General features: G+C 44.4%; 1 pseudogene; it reads right to left on the bottom strand.

Moving 5' to 3' along the window:
* Nucleotides 1-5,797: 5,797 nt before the first annotated feature.
* LOC140846279 (ubiquitin carboxyl-terminal hydrolase 12 pseudogene) lies at nucleotides 5,798-11,692 on the bottom strand (annotated as a pseudogene).
* Between the last annotated feature and the right edge of the window lie 90 nt (nucleotides 11,693-11,782).

The following is an 11,782-nucleotide window of genomic DNA, read 5'->3' on the forward strand; positions in this document are numbered from 1 at the left end:
GCTGGAGCACAGGCAAAAGGATGAACTTCAACACAAACCTCCCCGTTTATACAAAAATTACTTAAAAGAGATCACAGGCTTAAATGTAAAATGTGAAACTATAAAACTTTCAGAATAAAAATAGAAATCTTTGGGACCTAGAGATGGGGGAAGAGTTCTTGGACTTGATACCAAAGAGGAAAAATTGGTAAATTAGACCACAACACCATTTAAAATTTCTCTGTGAAAGACTCTGTTAAGAGGATAAAAAGATTTTAAAATAAAGGCAAAAAGCCTAGATAATCATGGATAGTTTTGCAAAACCAGCAGTCTTCAACCTGGCCTTCCAGATGCCTGAAAGAGCCTCCTGTCTACTTGCGTGTCAGAGCTTTGAAACCTATTGAAGAGGCTCTAACTTCCTCCCTCCCCAGTTTCCACCCTCAGGTTAATATAAGGGAAAAACAGAGGGTTGGTGTGCCAAATCTTAGACTTACTGAAAGTTATATCCTGCCCTGTGACAGCAGTTCCACAGACAGGAGAGCAGAAATGACAAGAGTAAAATAGGGTATGTGCAGAAATGTTCCGGGCAGCTTTACTTATCATCAGAGCTGGAAAAAGTCCAAATGTCCACCATCTTTACACTGGGCAAATAAAATCTTATATAGTCATATGTGGAATAAATGTAACAATGACAACACAATGGTCTGAATATTTGTGTCTCTCCCAAATTCACTTGTTGGTATCCTAACTCCCAGTGTGATGTCATAAATGAGATTAATACCTATATGCAAGAGGCCCAAGGAAGCTCCTGTGCCCCTTCTGCCATGTGAGGACATGGAGAGAAGTAGGCAGTCTGCAGCCTGAAAGAGGCTCCCACCAGGACCTGACTATGCTGGCCCTCCGGTCTTGAACTTGCAGCCTCCAGAGCTATGAGAGAGAAATTTCTGTTGTTTGTAAGCTCCCCAGTGCATAGTATTTTGTTACAGCAGCCAGAATAGACTGACAAACTTACTTCTGTGAACAGCACAGATGGATTTCACTGTTATGAATACTAAGCAGAAGGAGTCAGACACAAAAGAGTCTATATTTTGTTGATTCCATACATATGACATTCAAATATGAGTGAAGTAATATATGGGGATAGGAGTTGAAAGTCCTGTTTTCTGGAGGAATGAAGTGCAGGTACTGACTACAAGGGGACAGGAGGACACTTTTTTGTGTGCTGGAATGTTCTGTTTTGATCTGGGTGACAGACTCACATGTGTGCACGTGTGTGTGCATTCACTTTGTTGTGCACGTAAGATCTTTGCACATGCAGGGATGCTCTAGGCCCCTTTTGGTGTTTTGCTGATCTGCATGATGTCCAGGAAAATTAACCAACAGTCCAGTAGCTGTGTCCTCACAAGTCATGACATACTGATATCCTTCTGATATGGGCAGAGGCCCAGTAGAGTCTGTCTGCCACCAACAAGCGGTATTGACCCCTTTACTATTGTCCCATGTTGCTGCGGGACTCAGTGTAAGTCCCTCTTAGAGCACACACAAGGCACTCCCTCCGGGCTCTGCTGACTTCTTCAAAGGTCAAAGACAAGCTCCACTGAAGGGCTATATCCCACATCATCTTTTGCCCCAGGTGCAACAGATGCTGATGTAACCATTGGGGTACATCAGAGGCAGGCTTTCCTTGTAGCCAGTGCACCTGGGCCAATGTATCTGCTTCATCATTCCCTGGAGATGCCAAAGGCAAATGGCCAGTCACATGATATACGGTAACTGCCTTAGTCTGACCAGAGGCCCATGGGTAGAGAGGCCCGTAGGTCTTGCTACAGCTCTTGCCCCCAAAGGGGCTGGTGACCAACCATCCAGTTGGCATGGTACCATATCGGTAGCCACAGGGTCAAGCCCCGATAGACGGCCCAGCTGTCAGTGCAGACAACTATTGGGAAAGACTCCTGGGTGATCACGAGCCACACTGCCCGCAGCTCAGCCCATTGGCTGCTCTTCCCCTCTCCATCCTCCATCCATATGGCCTCAGTCTTAGGATGGAAAGCCACAGCCCTGCACTTCAGGGGCTGCCCATGACTGAAGCCATCTGTATACCAAGCACCTTCAGGAATAGGGGCTGTTCCCTCCCAATGAGGGCTTTCTGTTACTAGTGGCTCCAAAGCAAGTTCTTCCTGCCTTTCACTGGTGTATGTCACTGGCTCCAATAAGCACTAGAGTTCTCCACTTAGGAGACTTGATGTGCTACACTGCTGTAAATATGTGCCCCCATTTGGCCAGGATAGGCGTCTGTGCCATGCCACTCCATGGCCTTTGGGTCCAACCTCACATCCACCCACGATGGGATAAGTGGTTATTACCTGGGTCAGAGCTGTTCTGGCAATGGGCTCCGTAGCCAGCAAGGAGTGGTACATACCAGCCAGTTGCTTCTCTATAAGGTGTACTGGAACTCTGCTCCTTCCCCTAGTTGTGACCAGAATTCAATAGGTGGGCGTGTTGGTTCAAGCCATTGACAGAGAGCACAGCCAATAACCATCTACGGTTACATGGACATCTAGCTCACAGGGCCTTGACGAGTCCATTACACTCAAGGCCCACACGACTTTGCCCATTTTGCTGTAGTAAAGGCAGATGCATGTGTCTCATTTCAGTCCCACCTGATGCCCTTTCATACCAAATAGTATAAGAGCTTTGGAGTTTGTGCCAAGTCGGGGATAAACACTCTCCAGTAACCTAGAAGATCCAAAAACTTTTGTAATAATGCCACAGTTGTAAAGATAGGAAAGGCCTGAACTTTTTCTATGACTGTTTCTGGGACTTTAGTCTTACCTTGCCAGACAACCCACAAGAACTTTACAGACAAACCAGATCTCTGAACCTTGGTGCAGTTCACAGCCTATCCTTTCTCCTGTAGATGTTGCAGCAGTCTAGTAGCTGCCCCTTGTAAATCTGAAAGAGAATCCGACATGAGCATGATATCATCAATGTAGTGATACAGCCTCACTGTTTACAGTTTCTTCCATGTGGCCAAGTCCTGGGCTACAAGTCCATGACATGGTGGGACTGTGGAGGTATCCCTGTGGAAGGACAGTGAATGTCCACTACCGGCCTTTCCATGTGAAGGCAAACTGCTCCTGACTTTCCTGTGCTATATCAATAGAGAAGAAAGCATTAACAAGGTCTTCTACATAAGGATACGTTCCCAGTTCATGGCTGAGGGTGTCCAGAATGTCTGCTTTAGAGGGGACAGCAGCATGCAAAGGGGGTGTGACTTTATTCAATTCTCTGTAATCCATAGTCATACGCCAGGAGCTGTCTGGCTTTTTTACTGGCCACACTGGGGAATTGAAAGGACTATAGGTGGACTTTATAATACCTAACTTTTCTGGTTCCTGGAGGGTTTCTCCAATTTCTTTCTGCCCCCCAGACAATTTGTATTGCTTTGTATTTGTCACCCCACCGAGGTACAGGCAGAGCTACAGATGGGTGCTTACATGTCCCCTCAGAACTGCCTTTACCACATGTACCCTAAGTCTGAACTCACCTGTAGTGATCTGTAACCATAGGCCCTGAAGGATTCTATCCCCAAAATATATTTGGGGATGGGAGAGAGATACACGGTATACTCCTTTAGGGGTAGATGCCCTATTCCCAATGGGATTGGGGCTTGTTTCACTCTGGTAGCCTTACCCCTGTATCCATCTGTAATAGCAGGGGCCCCAGGAAACCGCTCAGGGTTGCTATAAATCATTGAGCACTCAGCTCCTGGGTCCACCAGCACCAGGACACATTGCACATTCACTAGGGACCAATGAATTGATATTTCAACATGTGGCCTCTGGTCCCCACCCAGTCCCCCAAGGCCTTGACACACACACACACACACCCGCAGTCAAACTGCAATGCCCAGCCATCTTCCTGTGAGGGTCCAGGTGGGATCGGCTCACTCTCCAGGAGAAAGCCCCGCAGGCACACGGGCTGGACTTGTAGCTTGGTCTCCAGCTTCCACTTCTTGGTCCTCGCCTTGGCCAGTGGCTAAAACCGCTGCTCCAGCTTCAGTTGTTGCCACACCTCCAGTGAGATTTTATTTGATCTACCATCCAATTTCTGTTTATCTGCTCCTGCCTTTATCAAATCAACCCACAGAGGGTCCTCTGACCTCCACGCGGCCCTTTAAGCCCTTCCTCTCAGCAGCGGACGGCACTCGCTTCTGTGCCCACAGGGCTTCAGCCTCCTCGGATCTGCCACAGTACAGGTAACTCATTTTCGGGCTGCCCTAAGTGAAGGGCAAGAATGGCCATTAAGGACCCAAAGAGGGACAGGGGAGCCGTTTGAAGCACCGTTCCCCTCATCCTCATGGCGAACAACTTGTCATCCAGGCCATGATGTCCTGGGTTAGAAATGGCATCTTCGATGCCCAACTCCCGGCGCGCCTGTCGGAGCTCCGCCTACGTCTGCCATTAGTGGGGAAAGATGGGAAGACATCCCGATTAGGCCATCCAGTGCAAATTGCGGCCAAAAGCCCCTCGGGAAGGAACTGGTTGCCAGGGATCTGGTATGCATTTTGTAGTCGCTGCCTCATGGCAAGATGAGTTGTCACGTAAGCCAGCTTCCCTGTTTCTAACCAGGACAGAATAATCCCATCCAACCCTACATCCCAAAGGCACAGGAGCCAGGCTGTCATGGACTCAGGGCTCGTGCCAAATCCAGGAGGCCAAATCCACCAGCTCAGCCTGGGTTATCGGGGCAGAGCATGTGGGCTCCACGAGCTGGGGAGGTGGCTGCACCTCTCCCTGAGGAACCCGTGGTTGCTACATCTTTATTTTCTTAACTACAACTAGGCAGGATCTCAATAATGGAAGGGTTGATTCCTCCAGCATCGCCTCCATTCCCTTGTCTTCATCTGATTATCTTTCACCATTAACGGAGCTGTCGGCCCCACTGCACCCTTCACCTCCCCCACATCACCTTGCAGCCTGCTTTCTCATACTGCTTCTCCCCGTGCTGCCATTACATCACCTTCTCTTCGGTGGCTCACAGCAATGCTTTTTTTTTTTTTTTTTGCTATTATTTTGAACACATATTCAATTCTTTTCTGCAAGTTTACATTCAGCCACTGTCAGACAACTTACTGATGCATGGAAAAGTGTCAGTTGCAATGGTTTACAGACTTTTTCCACTACATATATTACTTCTGAAAACTCCCAAGAGAAGGAAGTCTGACCGAACCCAGAGTTTAATTTCTGAACACACTTCCAGTAAGATTTGTAAAGGGAAAATGCAAGGACCTGCTTCGTGTATTCCTGGTCTACTTCATTAAAATTTAATCTTCAAAGTTTCTTTTTTTTTTGTTTTTTATAGCTGGCTACACATACTGCTGGGGTTATAATGGAATACTTCTTTCCAGGGTAAAGAATGACATTTGAAAATAACTTAACTGCTATGACATGAATTTCCCAAACGTGGTCTCAACTTGAAACACTAGAGTCTTTAAGAATTCTACAAACTGGTATACCACCACTGCACTGAAACCTTTCACCATTCCAATAATGATAGTGAACTTTTTTTATGGTATTTTACTTTATTGAAATTAAAGCTGAATAACTGACTTATAAACTATAACAAAGGACAAATATTTAGCCAGAGATATCAGTTGCTTCTGAAAAAGAATACCTCCTCTCATTGCAATTTTTCTTAAAATATCTTATTTAAAACAGAGTTAAAAATAACCTTAAAAATGGAAATGAACAAAAGGACTAGTTAAACAGACAAAAACTAATAAAAATATGCTCAAATTTACTGACAGAATCATGGGTACTTCTTACAATACTTAGACTCTACCAATTTTAAGTAAAATAAATAAGGAAAAAAATTATAATTATAAAAGCTGTCATTCCTTTTGGGGAAACAAAAAGCCACTTTTGACCAGTTGTTCCCTACGTATACATATACTGTACATTATTATTAGCTTTTTCAGAGAAGCAAAACCTATTTGCCTTCCTGACACTGGATACTAGTTATATGTTAGGGTTTTTTTTTTACATCATGAAGGCAACTGCAAGTGTTGGGCCCAAATGTACTTCTGGTTTATGCTTGAAAAGACCACCAGATATTCTTTCTATACATATTCAACACAGGCAGACTTACACAGTGTGTTTGATATTATCTCCTTAAAATATCAATACAACCTAGCAGAGACTCCTATTCTTGCTACTGCACCCGAGGAGTTCAGATCATGATTGGTGCAATTAATAAAAAGAAAATGCATGTCAGTTACTGGAAGACTGTTTTACAAGAGAAACTGGTATCCCTGATTTCACTTCCTTTTATGGAAGTGAACAACAGCATAATACCTGAGCAAATAAATCAACTACCATGGTAGGAGGAGCTTGTTAATTCACAGTCTTTGGTGTATTGTGTACAAAGCACGCTACTGACCCCTGAGCTTCCTGTATTTCTCTTTTCTTGGGGAAATCAGTGCTCAATCCTTTCCATAATAACCAAAGAAGAAATTAGGCAGAAAGTATTTCTTCATCACAGTTCCCCTCAGTCCCGAAATTAATAGGAAAGGATGTAAGCAGACTCAGAGTTATTTGAGATACAGGACGTCAGCCCGAAGAATTCTTCAATAGCTTGTGCTTCTATTTTTTCTACAGTGTCGTCATCAAACAACCACCCAAAATCATGATTCTTAACTGCTGCAACGTAACGGCCTCGACCGGGACCAGGTCCATGTGAACCACAGTGGCATCAGGGTCGCCCATGCTGTGAGGTTGGGTTACATCGCCTGAAGTGTTGAACAGATGAAGTTCTAAAGGAAAAACTACGTGGTGAGAAAGTTTTATGTATCAGTGAAGTTGATCCATATATTTAAATCTCTTCAGATGTAGAGCTAGAATCGTGGGCAGTTTTTAACTTTTCATCGGCTTGTGCACTTCCTGTACGCTGCGACATTCTTCACAGTAATGTTTGTACTCACTGCCCAGCGTTTCTGTGTCACTGAAACCCCTTAAGCAGTGATTGATGTTTTGTGCCACGTCAAGTAAAAGGTCTAAAAAATCTTCATCTTTGCTGCTTATCGTTGCACAGGAAGACGTCTGGTTTCATTAGTTAATGTTCCCTGAAAAATCTCACAACTCATGTTGGGTCTGGAGCACTGTTGTTATTTTCACTGTCAGTGTTACCATTGCGCAGGTGGCCACTTTGCTTTTCCTGCTTTCTCTCTTCTTGTAAAATATCAGCAGTTGTATTTGGGAGATAATTTAAGAATTTATAGGCATCTTGCTGCATGTAGTTGTCAAAAAGCTCATTTTCTTTCTGTAGTCTTGTTATGAACTTCTTAGGGGGTATTACCCCAAACTTTTTCTTCTAGAGGCTGTGTATGGAGGAGATCTACTAGGCATGTGAGAGGGTTCTCCTTCTTCCTAGGCTGACTCTTGTATGCTAGAACTTTTTCCTGCAATGGATGACAAAAATAAAGTGCTTTAAGAACTGAATTTCAGTAGCAGGTATTCCCAAAATTGACTAATCCAAAATAATGCTCATTGACTGGAAACTGTTCTGGACCAATCTCTTTCTCTAATGCCAAGTCATATGCCCATGGTACATATGGAGGTGTATTTGGAGACTGTTGTTAGGATTTCCATCTGCCCAATGCCAGCTTCTGTCCAATTACAGTTGCCACAGCAGGTGGAGGAGGAGAGGGGCTGGTTCGCCGTGGACAGACCCAGAGCCGCTGTGGACCCATGCACTGAGCCAGCTCAGCTGCCACTCATAGCAATGCCGTCTCAATCTTCCACAACTCTCTTTCTGCCCCTACAGCACATGGGAAGCTCATGTTCCCATGCTTCTACCTCTCGTGCCTCTCACAAGAGTACGTCCCTCTCATCTGTGGCCTTTTTCAATACTGTGAGAAACAGCCAACCCATGGTTTCTTCCACCTCACGGGCACTCTGTTTCTTTAAGGAATTGTGCAGAGGGCCTCCTCTACTGCCTCAGGTGTCACCTGCACCTTCCCCCAGTCATGGGGGACAGTCCCACTCCTCTAGGAGGCAAGCTACCTTGAACCATATGCCCATTTGGGGATACCTGGGTGTCTCCCCATTCATAGGTGCAGCCCGCTGAAGTATCCCTCCCATGAGTACAGATTTATTGTTTCCAGTCTCAACAAATCCTACCAACTACACAAAAATGTAGCTTTGGGCAGAGGGAGTTCTCAGCTCTGGGCAAGTTCTCTATGGATTCGCTGAGACCAAATAATGACAACAGAACATTGAGGGTAAAAGGGGGCTCATACCAAGCTTTATTTTCATGGTGGTAGATTAAGTGCTGGAATCCCATCTGCCTTGTCTCTGACCCTGGCTCAGCCTCTGCTCCCGTCTTTCTTGCTTCCCTCTGCCCCTACCATGGGGCAGACTCTTCTTATATCACTATTGGCAGTAATGGGTAGATTAGATTAGGATCCAGTGAGGATCCTGGCCATGGGACTTATACTTTCCCTACAATATCCCAGTAAATCTTATCTAGAGAGAGGACAGACTAGAGTGAAGGCACAGCTGTACACTGGCAAAGAAGTGGCAGTCACTCACTTTGGCCAAGGGAGGGGATATTTTGTCTTTTGTGGGTAACTTTGTCTTGGTATTTTGTATAATTGTCTATGTCTAATAGGAGAACAGCATTGCCTGAGCAGGATGGGGCAGGGTGAGATGTGCCAACACAGTGGCTGGATTTTCACCTTGTTGCTGCACGGTTCTGAATGCCCTGCAGGGACTTGAACTTATACCTCAGGAAGGAGGGCACAAAAACTGGTGATCTGGGTGACCCTCCCACAGCAAGGAATTGAGCTGTCAATTGAGGTGAGACCAGAGGGCTGGACATTGGGAAGCATTTCTAGGAGAAAGTAGGGGTAAACAGAATGGTGGCTCAGGGAGATAGGGAAAGAGTCCTTGGATGTATTTTAGGTTGAAGGGAGGGTGCCTAGTGCTGCAGGCCTGGCTGGTGGCAGGACACTGAGAAGGGAGGGTTTCTGCTGTCTCCTGACACGGAATTTTACCTGACCCAGGGTTCATGGAAAACAGCAGTGGTTAAGAAATCCTCCTGCTCCTCTGTGTTACAGAAAGCAACTCACTGCAAAGAACCAGCCTTCCCTGTGACTTGAAGGTGACCTCTTTGTTTACCTGTGACAGGCTAGACCCGGACCCTCTTGAGTCCCAGTCAGTGACTCCTAAATGACTAGCTCCCCCGGGTGTCCACACTGACTGAGCCGGACAAATGCCTGTTGACTCGAGCTGACCCAACTTCAGTCAGGTTTCTCCCCTTGCCACAGGACCATGGCCAGGCTTGAGAATACTCTGGGACTGAGGACAGTGTCCCTTAGTGGCCCTTCCCCAGAACTAACTGAGCAGCAGGACATCCCCTTGTCAGTTGTCCTATTGTGCCACCTGCTCATCTCACCACCCTCCACCCCAAGACCCAGTTCTGTTTAGCCACATCTGCTCCTGCCTGTGAGAGGAAACAGGCACACTCAACACACTAGGAAACAAGGGAAATTCCTCAGTATGACAAAGCACACCTATGAAATACCTACAGCAAACATCATGCTTGTGGTAATGACTGAATGGTCCCTCAAGTTTTGGAACAAGATGGGGATATTCACTCTTGCCATGTCCCTTCAGCATAGTACTGGAAGTGAGAAAAAGCAGTTGAGAGCCTCAGCCTGGGAAGGAAGAAGTAAAATAGTCTTTATTACCAGACAGCATGATCCTGTAGGTAGAAAATCCTAAGGAATCTTTCTTTTAAAACACAAAACATCCTCTGGAAGAGTCATTCCAGAAGATGAACATCAGAAAACTTCAACAAAGATCCTGGCACTACTGCAGTTGTAGCTGCAGTCATCCCACAGGTTCCTTGATTTGCCATGGAATGAAGAAGGAGCTATCTAAGCTGGCCTGTGCATACAGTAAAACAACAAATTTGGCTGAATCTATACTGTCGGAACTCAACCAAGAATTAGGAGAAGTGCAAGTTGCAGTGCTCCAAAATCGTGTGACTATAGACTATCTACTGTTAAAACAACACATGGGATGTGAACAGTTCCCAGGAATGTGTTGTTTTAATTTGTCTGATTTTTCTCAAACTATTCAAATTCAGTTAGACAATATCCATCATATCATTGATAAGTTTTCACAAATGCCTAGGGTACCTAACTGGTTTTCTTGGTTTCACTGGATATGGCTGGTAATTGTAGGTCTGCTTTTGTTATGTAGCTGTATTCCTATTATGTTAATGTATGTGTGCAATTTAATTAGTAGTTTAAAACCTATACATGCTTATGTTACTCTACAAGAAGATATGTCAAAGAAATAATCAATCTTCCCATGTTTTCTTCCGTCTGCTTCTTCTATAGCTTTTCTTCTTCCTTCCTAATTACAACCCTTTAGTAGAACTAGTGCCTCATATCGAAAATTATTGAATTTCATAATTCTTCCAAGTGGTAAAGATACCTCAAGACAAATGCTTGGCATAAAAGCCACAGGGCATAAATCTGCAAAGAAGTAAAAAGCTAACCTTTTCAAAGAATATTGCTTCTCTCCCACTTACCAACTTTACATTTCCCTGTATGGCCCCGGAAGATGACTGGTTAGCCAGAGACGGGTAAGATTCCTCAAGGGAGGAACAACCTAAGACAGGCACAGTCGCAGGGGGGCCATCAGGAGAGAAATTGGGGAGCAACAGAGGGGAGGCTTAGAACCTCAACCCCCTGTTTTGAGAGAAATCTTCTGCATCCATGGATGTTTTGTTGCCTTTGTCTAGCTTGGATTAATACTTAGTCTATAGGCACACACCTGATCATCTACATTTGCCCTCTTACAGCACTAAACTATGTTTTCTACCTTTATCTTGCATCTACCTACCACTTCAGCATTTTATTTAAAAATAATAATAATAATAATAATAAGGGAGAAATGTGGGATTCACATATAAATCAAGTATAAAAATCAAATGAATAATCATATCTGACTTGATTGTTTATAGTTCATGATGCGTGATCAAAACCAAAAGTTTCTGTGATATGACTGCCCTTGCACTGTTCACCATGTAAGAACTTATTCACTATGTAAGACCTTGTTCACCATGTAAGAACTTGTTTGTTATGCTTCAGAAGATTGGAGACTGTTGAGATATAGGCTTGGGGTTGATTAATGACTGTGCATTGAGTCCCCTATACAGAATTTTATTGTTGTTAACCATTTGATCAATAAATATGAGAGATGCCCTCTCAAAAAAAAAAAAAGTATAACACACACACACACAAAAAAAGTAGAAATACCATTTGACCCAGGAATTCCACTTCTAGGACTTTACCCCAAGAATGCAGCACCCCAGTTTGAAAAAGACAGATGCACCCCTATGTTTATCGCTGCACTATTTACAATAGCCAAGAATTGGAAGCAACCTAAATGTCCATCAGTAGATGAATGGATAAAGAAGATGTGGTACATATACACAATGGAATATTACTCAGCTATAAGAAAAAAACATATCCTATCATTTGCAACAACATGGATGGAGCTAGAGTGTATTATGCTCAGTGAAATAAGCCAGGCGGAGAAAGACAAGTACCAAATGATTTCACTCATATGTGGAGTATAAGAACAAAAGAAAACTGAAGGAACAAAACAACAGCAGAAGCACAGAACCCAAGAATGGACTAACAGTTACCAAAGGGAAAGGGACTGGGGAGGATGGGTGGGAAGGGAGGGATAAGAGCAGGGAAAAAAGAAAGGAGGCATTAGGATTA

Source organism: Manis javanica, chromosome 14, assembly GCF_040802235.1.
Source record: "Manis javanica isolate MJ-LG chromosome 14, MJ_LKY, whole genome shotgun sequence".
Taxonomy (NCBI): domain Eukaryota; kingdom Metazoa; phylum Chordata; class Mammalia; order Pholidota; family Manidae; genus Manis; species Manis javanica.